Consider the following 10,321-nt stretch of genomic DNA (forward strand, 5'->3'; position numbering starts at 1 on the left):
AAACTAAATATAAAACCATTTCATAAAATAATTATGTTAATAAAAGTTTTTGATATTTAACCTTTTTATACAAAGTTGGAAGATCCGACTCCTCAAATGGAAAATAATTATATGTTTACTTTTGTGGGAGTACATTGAGTCCAAAATCTAAAACTTTTAGCCTTTCTTTGGAATCAAGAAGGTGATTTTCAGGCTATATGTATATTACAAGAGCACCGTTAGTAGAAAATAAAGCATTTAATATATAAATCATTACACCTTAAATGATTGCAGTTTGAGCAAACTAAAGTAATTTTAGTAGCCCAATGATTGCGGTTTGAGCAAACTAAAGTAATTCTTCCCTCCTTACCTGAAACAAGTTGTGGGGCATACAAAAATCAACCCTTTAGATTCTCTGGCATCAGGTTAGTTTCTTGCACACTCACCAAGCACATGATCCATCATCAGGGGCACAAATTACTATCCAATTTGTTCCAAGTCCAGTGGCAACACTTGTATTTGTCTGCAGAAAATAAAGATTGTATTAATAAAAATTAAAAAGAGTCGATTAAATATTATATTCAGTAGTATAAGAACGAACCTTCAATAAGTTAAGCACAATCCTAATGACAACTTGATCTTTCAATAAATCCATATTTCCGTGTGCATATCCTATAATTTCCACCCATTGCTGCATAAATCAAACTTATCATAAGACAATATATTAAGAAATCCAAATTAAGAATTATCCTTCAAAGTATGTTGCTATATCTTTCATATACCTTCCGGTGTAAAGAAATACAAGCAGATTATCAAAAAATGCAGCTTTATAAAATCCTTCAACGCGTTGTGCTATAAACCATAATCTACGAGCTAGTGACCTCTGCCCACATAAAAAACAATATCAAGAGGGAGATAGAGAGAGAGAGAGAGAGGAAAAAACTTGATGTTAATTCTTTAATTTCATCATCAAAAAAATTAAGTTTTTTTAATTAAAATATGTTGATATTGAATGTTAGATACCTGTTCAGAATCACCCCACTGGCGGAAAGCAGAAAAGGATTGCAAGGAAAGCATCAAGTTCTGCTTCGTATTGAAATAATAATCTTGGCTAATCACAAAAAGGAAAGAAGAGGAACACAATTAATCTCCAATGAACACGACCAATTAGTGTAAAAAAGCATCTAATTGTGCTTAATTAGATGAAGTTGACCAGTAGAAAGAAAGAACTCCTTGAGGAACTCATGCTTATAGCACCTGAAATAATAGACACATTCATCAAAAAAAATCTTCATATTCTCATATGAAATTAAATAGAAAAACTTATATAGCCTTTACCTTGCATAACGTATGAATAGATTCATCAAAATTACCATAGATTAGTTTCTTCATAGGATTGATACATTTGGGCAATTCCATCAAGGTCAAATGTCCAAGAATAGGCAGACGAAGACGAATCAGAAGGGTTTGTCTTCCGAAGATTGGTAACCACCCACTACAATGAGAAAGAAAAATAGTAAATGAAAATGAAAATAGATTTATTATTTGTCTTATAAAAAAAAGATTTACCTGAGCCACATCATTCAAAAACCCCTCACGCACAAGACCACTGATGACCTCCATTTTTGATGTGACCTTCCCTGAAAAAAGATAATAGAAAAATTAAGATTGTAAAAGTTTAACAAGAATCCTATATATGAGATACATCAAGATTGCATATGAAAGTGAATATGTGAGATCATGGGACAATATACAGTTAGATATTTATAAAATAACCAAAAAGAAGTCGTTACTCTTTATGCAACACAAAACACATCTGTTTAGGCAATGCTCTTAGAGAAATGATCAATTCAGCAGGATGATCATCTCTGTCTCTACCTGCACGTACCTTTCCAGGTGTAGCATCTAAAACCCAAACCTTAAAAAATAATAACAACATCTTATAATATTATTTATCCAGACACCACTTAATGACAAGAAACAAAACAGGGCCTTACTCTTACAGGCCTTGCAAGTGGCTTTGCAGCTTGTTCGACCATGCTCAGTGCAACTGGATCATAATAATAAGTATGAAAACCAAGGAAAGAGAGCACTAGTATAGTTTTAACTTCCATTTTGCCCCACCAGCTTTACCAACCTGATAATTATACACAAGTGAAATCCAAATCAAAATCTAAAAACACAAACTCAACTCAATCTAGATACAGAATACTTGAAACAAAGCTTAAGAAGTTTCGATGACAAAAGGCAAAAAGGAAGATCACTTACAGCAGCAACAGATTTGTTGTCAGGGTGATCTTCTTTGAACTGCTTTCTAAAGTCCTCCCTTTATAACATTAACAAGAGGAAAAATATTTAAACTTTGGAAATGGAAGTAAAACATGAAGGTAGTGATAAACGAAGAACAGCTACTAACATGAACACAAAGAAGGCGCTAGCGGGTCTCTTGGGTTTATTGGGATCCTTAGCTGCTTTCCCCTTGGTTGCAGTCTTCTTTGATTCGTTTGCGATTGGGGGATACTGGGGTAAGGAAATCGACTTATAAATGGCTACGATACGTCGGCAATAGAACTATTTGGGCGGGAAGATTTTCATTCCAAGAGGGCTTGATTATGTTCATGATTTTGGGCCCATTTTGGATAAAACAATGGGGCTTCATTGGTGGAGGTGGTGAACCAGAGAGAAGACGAGGGGTGGTGGGTGCCTAGGTTGTTGTTGAAGAGTAGGGGTAGAGAGAGAGATAGAGAGAGAGAGAGAGAGAGACTTGTAGTTGGTCGTGTATTACCTGCATCAAATTGAAATTAAGGGAATGTTGATAGGGCGGAGGTGGTGAATGAGATGTTTGGTGATACTGATAAGAAGGAGATCGAGTAGAGATCCGATGAACGAGATGTTTGATGATACTGAAGATGAAGATGAAGGACCTAGGGCTTTTTCTTGCTAAGTAGAAGAGGCGGGGGGATTAATTTTGGGATTCAATAGGCGGGGGAAATTTTCGTCGATTTCATTTCCCGCCTAAAACGCGTGTTTCACTTAAAATTATAAAGCGACACATTCACATTACGCACATTTTATGAAAGGTGCCCTCCGCATTTCTTTTTTTTTTCCTTTTCTGACACTAATTTTAGGGCGCGCAAAAATGCGTGCCCTCTATCCTTCAAATTTTGCAAAACTGACATTATCTTTTAGGGCACTTACAAATGCACGTCGTCTATCAGCGAGTGTCATTGTTTGCGCGTCATTAAAGGGCTATTTTCTTGTAGTGATAGGGTTGAAATTGAAATTACCTTGAAATCGAGATGTTACAATTCTCCCCCACTTAAACTAGACTTCGTCCTCGAAGTCGGCAGTCGCGAATAACTTAGGATAATGCTCCCACACCTCAGCCTCCGGCTCCCAGGTCCACTCAGATCCCCTCAGATGTTGCCAATGAACCTTTACTAAAGGTATCACCTTGCAATGTAGGACCTTCATTTTTCTCTCCAATATAACCACCATTCTCTTAATATAATCCAGGCACTCATCGACCTGAATATCATCCTAGGGGACCACTACCTCACCATCCAACACACACTTCCGCAACTGAGAGACATGGAAAGTGTTGTGGATCTGACTGAGCTCACTCGTTAAGTCCAACCGGGAGGCCGCCCTGCCTACTGAAACCCTTCCAGGGAGAGACATTCAGTAATATCATATCGTCGACCTGAAATAACAACTCTGATCGGTGTCGGTCAGCATAACACGTCTGCCGAATTTGAGCTGTCTATAGTCTCGATTGATCTGCTAAATAAGCTCCATGATCTAAAGGTGGAGCACCAATGCTGGAGTGATAGTTGTTGTTGTAAGAAAACTCCAAAAGAGATAGGTACAAAACCCAATTCCCACCAGAATCTATGACACAAGCCCGCAACGTATCCTCAAGTGTCTAGATGGTCCGCTCACTCTGACCATCGGTGTGTGGGTGATATGCAGTGCAGAAATGTAACCTTGTGCCCAGTTCCTCTTGGAACTTTTGCCAGAAATAGGAAGCGAATCGAACATCTCGGTCTGAAATAATGGAGATCAGAACCCTATGGCGAGCAACAATCTCTCGGATATACATATCGGCCAACTTTTCGACTGAAGAGCTCTCTTGGATGGCCAAAAAGTAGGCACTCTTGGTCAATCGATCCACGATGACCCATATAGCATTGAAACCCTTGGAAGTTTTCGGCAACGTGGATATTTAAATTCGGGGTGATCTGTTCCCACTTCCATATGGGAACCTCCATAGACTGAAGCTTGCCATGCGGCCTCTAGTTTTCGGGCTTAACCATGCTACAGGTCAAGCATCGCTCAACATACCAGGCTATCTCCCTCTTCCTACATGACCACCAGTAACTCAATCTCAGATCCCGATACATCTTTGTGGCTTCCTGGGTATAGAAAAACGAGACTTATAAGCCTCCTCCAACATTATATGCCCGATCCTACCAGAAACTGGAACCCATACCCGACCACATCGGGTCAACAACCCTCGACTATTAGTGACAAACCTATCGATCTTTCCCCTGATCCTTTCCCGTTTCCAATCTTCCTTCCTAACTCCCTTTTCATGTGCCTCTCTGATCAAAACCAAAAGTGGAGAATCAACAGATATCCGCATACATATCTCTCCAACTGAATACCCAGCTGACTTGCAGCTCAAAGCATCCCCTACTACATTCGCTTTACTCGGACGGTAAAGGATCTTACAGTCATAATCCTTGACCATGTCCAGCCACCTGCGTTGCCTCATATTCAGGTTCAGCTAGTCCATAATGTATCACAAACTCTTTTGATAAATGTAAACAGTACAATCGACCCCATATAGATAATATCTCCAAATCTTGAGGAAAACATTACTTCCCCTAACTCCAGATCATGAGTAGGATATCACGCCTGATGTGGCTTCAATTGTCGTGAAGCATAAGAAATCATTCATCCTCTCTTCATATGGACCGCCCCCAGACCGGTGATGGATGCATCATAGAATACCACAAATCCTCGACTCCCTCTGGAAGGGTCAACACCAGGGCCTCGTATAACCTCTGTCGTATAGTCTCGAAGGTCATCTGCTTCTTAGGGCCCCATCAGAAATCCACTCTCTTCCTCGTCAGACGAGTGAGGGGTACTGCAATCTTGGAGAAGTCCTGAATAAACCTCCGATAGTATCCCTCCAAACCATGAAACTTCTAATCTATGAGGGAGATTTCAGAGCCTCCCACTGCATCACAACCTCGGAAGGGGATAATGGTTCTTCACCGTTAGCTTGTTCAACTTCCTGTAATCAATGCACATCTGGTGTGAACCATCCTTATTCTTGACGAATAGTATTGACACTCCCCATGGCGAACTGCTAGGCCTAATGAGCTACTTTCCTAGCAGCTCCTGGAGCTGATAGGACAAATCCTACATCTCGAGCGGTGCCATACGGCACGATGCCTCGGAAATCGGAGCGACACCTAGCACTAGATCAATCCTAAACTCAACCTGCCTCCCAAGAGGCACACCGGGTAACTCCTCTGTGAAAACATCGGCAATATCCCTAACAACCGATACATCTAAAACCGATACCTTCTCCCTTACCCGAGTATCATCCACATCAGTGAGGTAACCTGCACACCCATATAGAATATACTGTTGAGCGTTGGTTGCTAAACAAAACCCTGAACCAACCCAGGTACCCTCTACATAGATAACCATTTCTCCCCCACTTGGGGTTCGAACTACCACTCGCTGACCCTCACAATCGATCATTGCACCAAAACTGTTCAGCAAACCCATCCCCACTATCACGCACACATCCCCCATGGGGATAGGGATCAAATCAATCAGATAAGGCATCCCAAAGATCTCCACTACACAACCTTGATACACTCTAGATTCAAAAAACCAATGTTTGTTGGCGATAGAAAACCGCAAAGGACACTCCAAGTCACTAAGGGGCATACCAAAATCCTTACTAAAAGATTGATACACAAAGGACCGAATCACGCCCGAGTCGGATAACATAAGAGCAGGTAAAGAGTTCACTAAGAATGTACCTATTAGAAGCATAAACATAATCATTGCATAAAATAATCAACAGAACAATAAATAGAAACATACTGGTCATTTTTGTGATATGTCACTTGCTCGATTCCTGCTCCATGAGGGATGGAAAAGGGGGCCTAATAATCATAGCAAAGCAAACAAGACCGTCGGTCGTCGTCCCGGAGGTTTTCCCTGAATGATGCTTCGAAAATCTAGTCAGTTCAAGGTTCTAATGAGTGGATGAGAAAGTATGAGACAAAGGGTTAATGTTGAATGTTGGTCCCATCTCTTGGAGGAGAAGGGACCTTTTTATACCTGGAATCAGGGGGACAGAACCTCGACTATATCTTTTACTTTTTCAGGCCTGGCAGGGACAGGTGGCTTCCAATTGGTAGATCGTGCTCCATGAGTGGTTGTTTGCTATCAGTGTAGGCTTTCCAAGGGATCAACATCCTGAGTGTTACACCAGTTGCTCTGGAGGACAATCGGTACTATTTTGTATAGACGATGGCTTTGGCACTTAGGCGCCAAGAAACGAACATGGGGTTGTGAAGGGTGAGGGCGAGGATGCGGCGTTAGGTGTACACCGGCTTTTTCCCAGGTCGTCTATCAAATTGATGGTTCCATTATACCTGACACATTCCTGATGGGATACATCAACAAGTCCTCTAGGCTAGTAGACGTCAACGTTTGCTTAAGGTAGCTGAGTTGCTCTAGCTTGGATCTGGACACGCGTTTGGTAGGGATGGCTTTTTGACGATTGCTGACGTGACGGAGATGTTTTCATAGGCGGTTTTAATCATTGTAACCGGTTGGACTTCCTGGCCGCCTGCATTTAAAACTTCACCCATTTGATTCTAACTTCCTTTTTATGGTTCTTTTCACTTCTGCTGCTTCTTTTCCTTTTCTCTCCTATTTCTACTCTTCAATGGACCCTGGCTAACTTGAATACCAGAATCATTCCTTCTTCAAGCGAGTTCGCCGCTCTTTAAGAGCGATTTAGTTTCCTTCCTGAGCACAGTGCGGAGTATCCACAAAAAGGGGCGATAATTTCGTGCCCGTTGGAGGGGAAGGTCGTGGTCCCTATTCTGAGCTTTGAGGCTGGTCTGTGGCTGCCGACGAAGGACTTTTTTGACGAGATAATGCACTAATATGGATTTTGTGGAGACGACCTAACTCCAAACGCTATCAACAAGATTGTTGGATTTGAACTCGTTTGTCGAACCCTTGGATTTCTGCAACAATTTTGGGCATTAAATGCTTTCTTCAATTATTCTACTTAACCCAGTGTTCATACTTTTTCCTAAAGGTGGGTGTTCATGCCTTCATCATCAACCAAAAATCTCTAAAGAAGAACTAGCAAGATCGGTGGCTTTGGGAAAATCACAACCTTGTGGGTTTTGGTTATCCTCGCTTGACCACTTTTTCCAAACGGGCTGACTCGGCGTAACACCCACGTGACTTCCAAACGACAGCTTTCCTGGCTGGATTCGCCACTTGTGGAGTCTGCTGATGACAACTCCTCAGGTCGGCGCATGCTAAAGAGGCGAAACATGGACTTTCTTCTAGGGGAGGCCACAATGGTGGTTGACATCCCCGATGATGACACTCTAAAACAGTCGGAGGGGATGAGGGAAGGGGTGACTGAATTCCTCGTAAACCTAAAGAAGAGCCAGTGGAGACTTCTGCTCTTGTTGAGGATGTTCTTGGCGTTGACTCAAGCGCTATTTGCGAAGGTGTTCCAGACCCCAAGATCCCGCTCTTGGATGGGGACGATGCTGTCGGGGGTTCTGCTTCTGCTCCTCTAGTAGCGTCGGCCATATATGTGCCTGGATGGGGGATAACTCGGGAGTCTCTCCTTTCACAGCATGCTCCAGCATATGATTGGAGTTGCCATACTTTTCCCCCTGCTACCATCGAGGATTTGGAGCTTCTTTCTAATTCCCATCTTTCAAACAACCTTTTATATGCAATTGCCTAGGTTGGTTCGTATATGACAGTGACTACCTCTCTCCTTTATTAGGGCAGTTTCAGTTTTAGTAAGCTAACGTCAATTAAGGCTGATTGGGATGAGCTGAGGGAGAGATTTCTGGATTTGGAGGGGGAAAAGCGATCATTCGAGGAGCGCTATGATTTTTTGGTGGGGGAGAAGGTTTCTTTGGAGGACGAAGTGGATACTCTGGATGGGTCGGTGGAGCACTTTTCTCAGCGGATCGAGGTCTTATTGGAGGAGAAGAGGGTGCTGGAGGGCCAGGCAGTGTGTTCTCACAAGAGGCTGGAGAGGAGGTTGGGAGGAAGAAAGTTGCAGAGGAGAACTTGTGTTAGTTGCTTCAGAAAGGCGTTGTCCGGGTGATGGATAAGGTTGTTGAGAGTACTGAATTTGCATTAGGGGTGAAGTGGATGAAGATGGCATGTGTGGCTGCCGGCATGCAGAACGGCAAGCAGGTGATCCGAGAGCTTGTTGTCGCCGGAAAGTTTGTCTCTAGAGAACCGGACACTACTACGGAGCATGCTCAGGCGATGCAGGATACTATAAAATCTTTCATATTAGTGTCAAACTCGACCACCCTAGGTTAAAAGCCCATGGTTATTAGTGTCAAACCTACTAAACTATCCCCTGATCTTCTCGTTCTTCCAATTCACCATCTGGATACCCTCATCCTGAACCTTCGTAATAAAATCCATACATGGTGAGTCAATGGTCATCCTCAAACAAAGCTCTCATGCAGAAGTACTAGCTTCCTTGTAGCTCAAATCATTGGCGACCACATTCGCCTTTCCCGGATGATAGAGAATCTCACAAATATAATACTTGACCACGTCAAGCCGTCTGCGTTGCCTCATGTTTAGATTTGGCTAATCCATAAGATATCTTAGACTCTTGTGATATGTGTAAATGGTACAATGAACCTTATAAAGACAATGTCGCCAAATCTTGAGTGAATACATTATTGCCCCCAACTCCAAATCATGTTTCGAGTATCTAGCCTCATGAGGCTTCAACTTCCTGGTCGTTGCATGAGAACCACCCCTAAACCTGTGATCAATGCATCACAAAATACTACAAAATCCTCAACATCCTCAGGAAGGGTTAATATCGGGCCTCAAATAACGTCGTCGTTATGGTCTCAAACACATCCTGTTGCTCAGGCCCCCAACGAAAATCCACAAACTTCTTCGTCAGGATATATGATAATAACTAGCCAAACCAGAAAACTCCTAATATCAGATGGTGACTTCGGGACCTCCTATTGCATCACTACTTCAATATTCCGCCAGATTGAGTAGAACCCCATTCTGATTGAAAAGGTGTCCGAGAAACTGGACCTATCGTAACCAGAACTCACATGTGGAGAACTTGTCATAAATCCTCTCATATCTCAGTACTCCAAGTAGCTCTAGAAGATTCTCTTCATGCTGCTCCCTGGTCTTGGAGATTACCAGCATATCATCGATGAAAACAATAACAGACCAGTTGAGCATCGGCCTACATATCCGATTCATCAAATATATCAATGTTTTCGGTGTGTTGGTGATCCCAAATTGCATCAACACAAACTCGTAATGTCCATAACGAATTCGGAATGTTGTCTTATCCACGTCCTTATCTCCCTCTCTCTCTCTCTCTCATTTGGTGGTACCCCAACCTTAAATCAATCTTTGAGAACAAAGATATATAGCCTACAACCGATTGAAAAGATCATCAATCCTATGGAGTAGGTAACATTTCTTCAATGTCAACTTATTCAAAACTTGATAGTCTATGCACAAATGATGAGACCCATCCTTCTTCTTCACAAACAGAATTGGTGCTCCCCCGGGTGAACTACTTGGTATGATAAAATTCTTGCCCAACACCTCCTGAAGTTGAGAGGACAACTTCTTCATCTCTGGTGGTGCGAGGTGGTACAACACCTTAGCAATCAAGGCTACACCAGGGATCAAATTGATCTTGAATTCCACTTGACACACTAAAGTCACACCATGTAATCCTTTGCAAATACATCTGGAAACTATTTGACCACTGGAACATATGAAATTGAAACTCTCCCAATTCGAGTCTCAACCACATACACAAGATAACCCAAACACCCATGTTGAAGATACTCTAAAGCCCTGGCAACTGAACAAAAATCCAAACTAACCCTGGTACCCTCTCCATAAATAGTCAGTTCTTCCCCACTTAGGGTTTAAACTACCACCAGCTGCCTCTCACATTCGATCATGGCTCTAAATCTTCTCAACTAATCTATCCCAATAATCATGCACATAACCCCCATAGGGATAG

The 10,321-nt window shown here is 42.1% G+C and overlaps 1 long non-coding RNA gene across 1 annotated transcript; it reads right to left on the reverse strand.

Moving 5' to 3' along the window:
- Window positions 1-2,072: 2,072 nt before the first annotated feature.
- On the reverse strand, window positions 2,073-2,462 carry LOC145058805 (uncharacterized). The gene is made up of 3 exons (XR_013686527.1): window positions 2,396-2,462; window positions 2,248-2,305; window positions 2,073-2,116 (listed from the first exon to the last, which is right to left on the reverse strand). It is a non-coding gene; the product is annotated as an uncharacterized LOC145058805 (long non-coding RNA).
- Between the last annotated feature and the right edge of the window lie 7,859 nt (window positions 2,463-10,321).

Source organism: Lactuca serriola, chromosome 6 (assembly GCF_051521515.1).
Source record: "Lactuca serriola cultivar US96UC23 chromosome 6, Lser_US96UC23_V15, whole genome shotgun sequence".
NCBI lineage: Eukaryota > Viridiplantae > Streptophyta > Magnoliopsida > Asterales > Asteraceae > Lactuca > Lactuca serriola.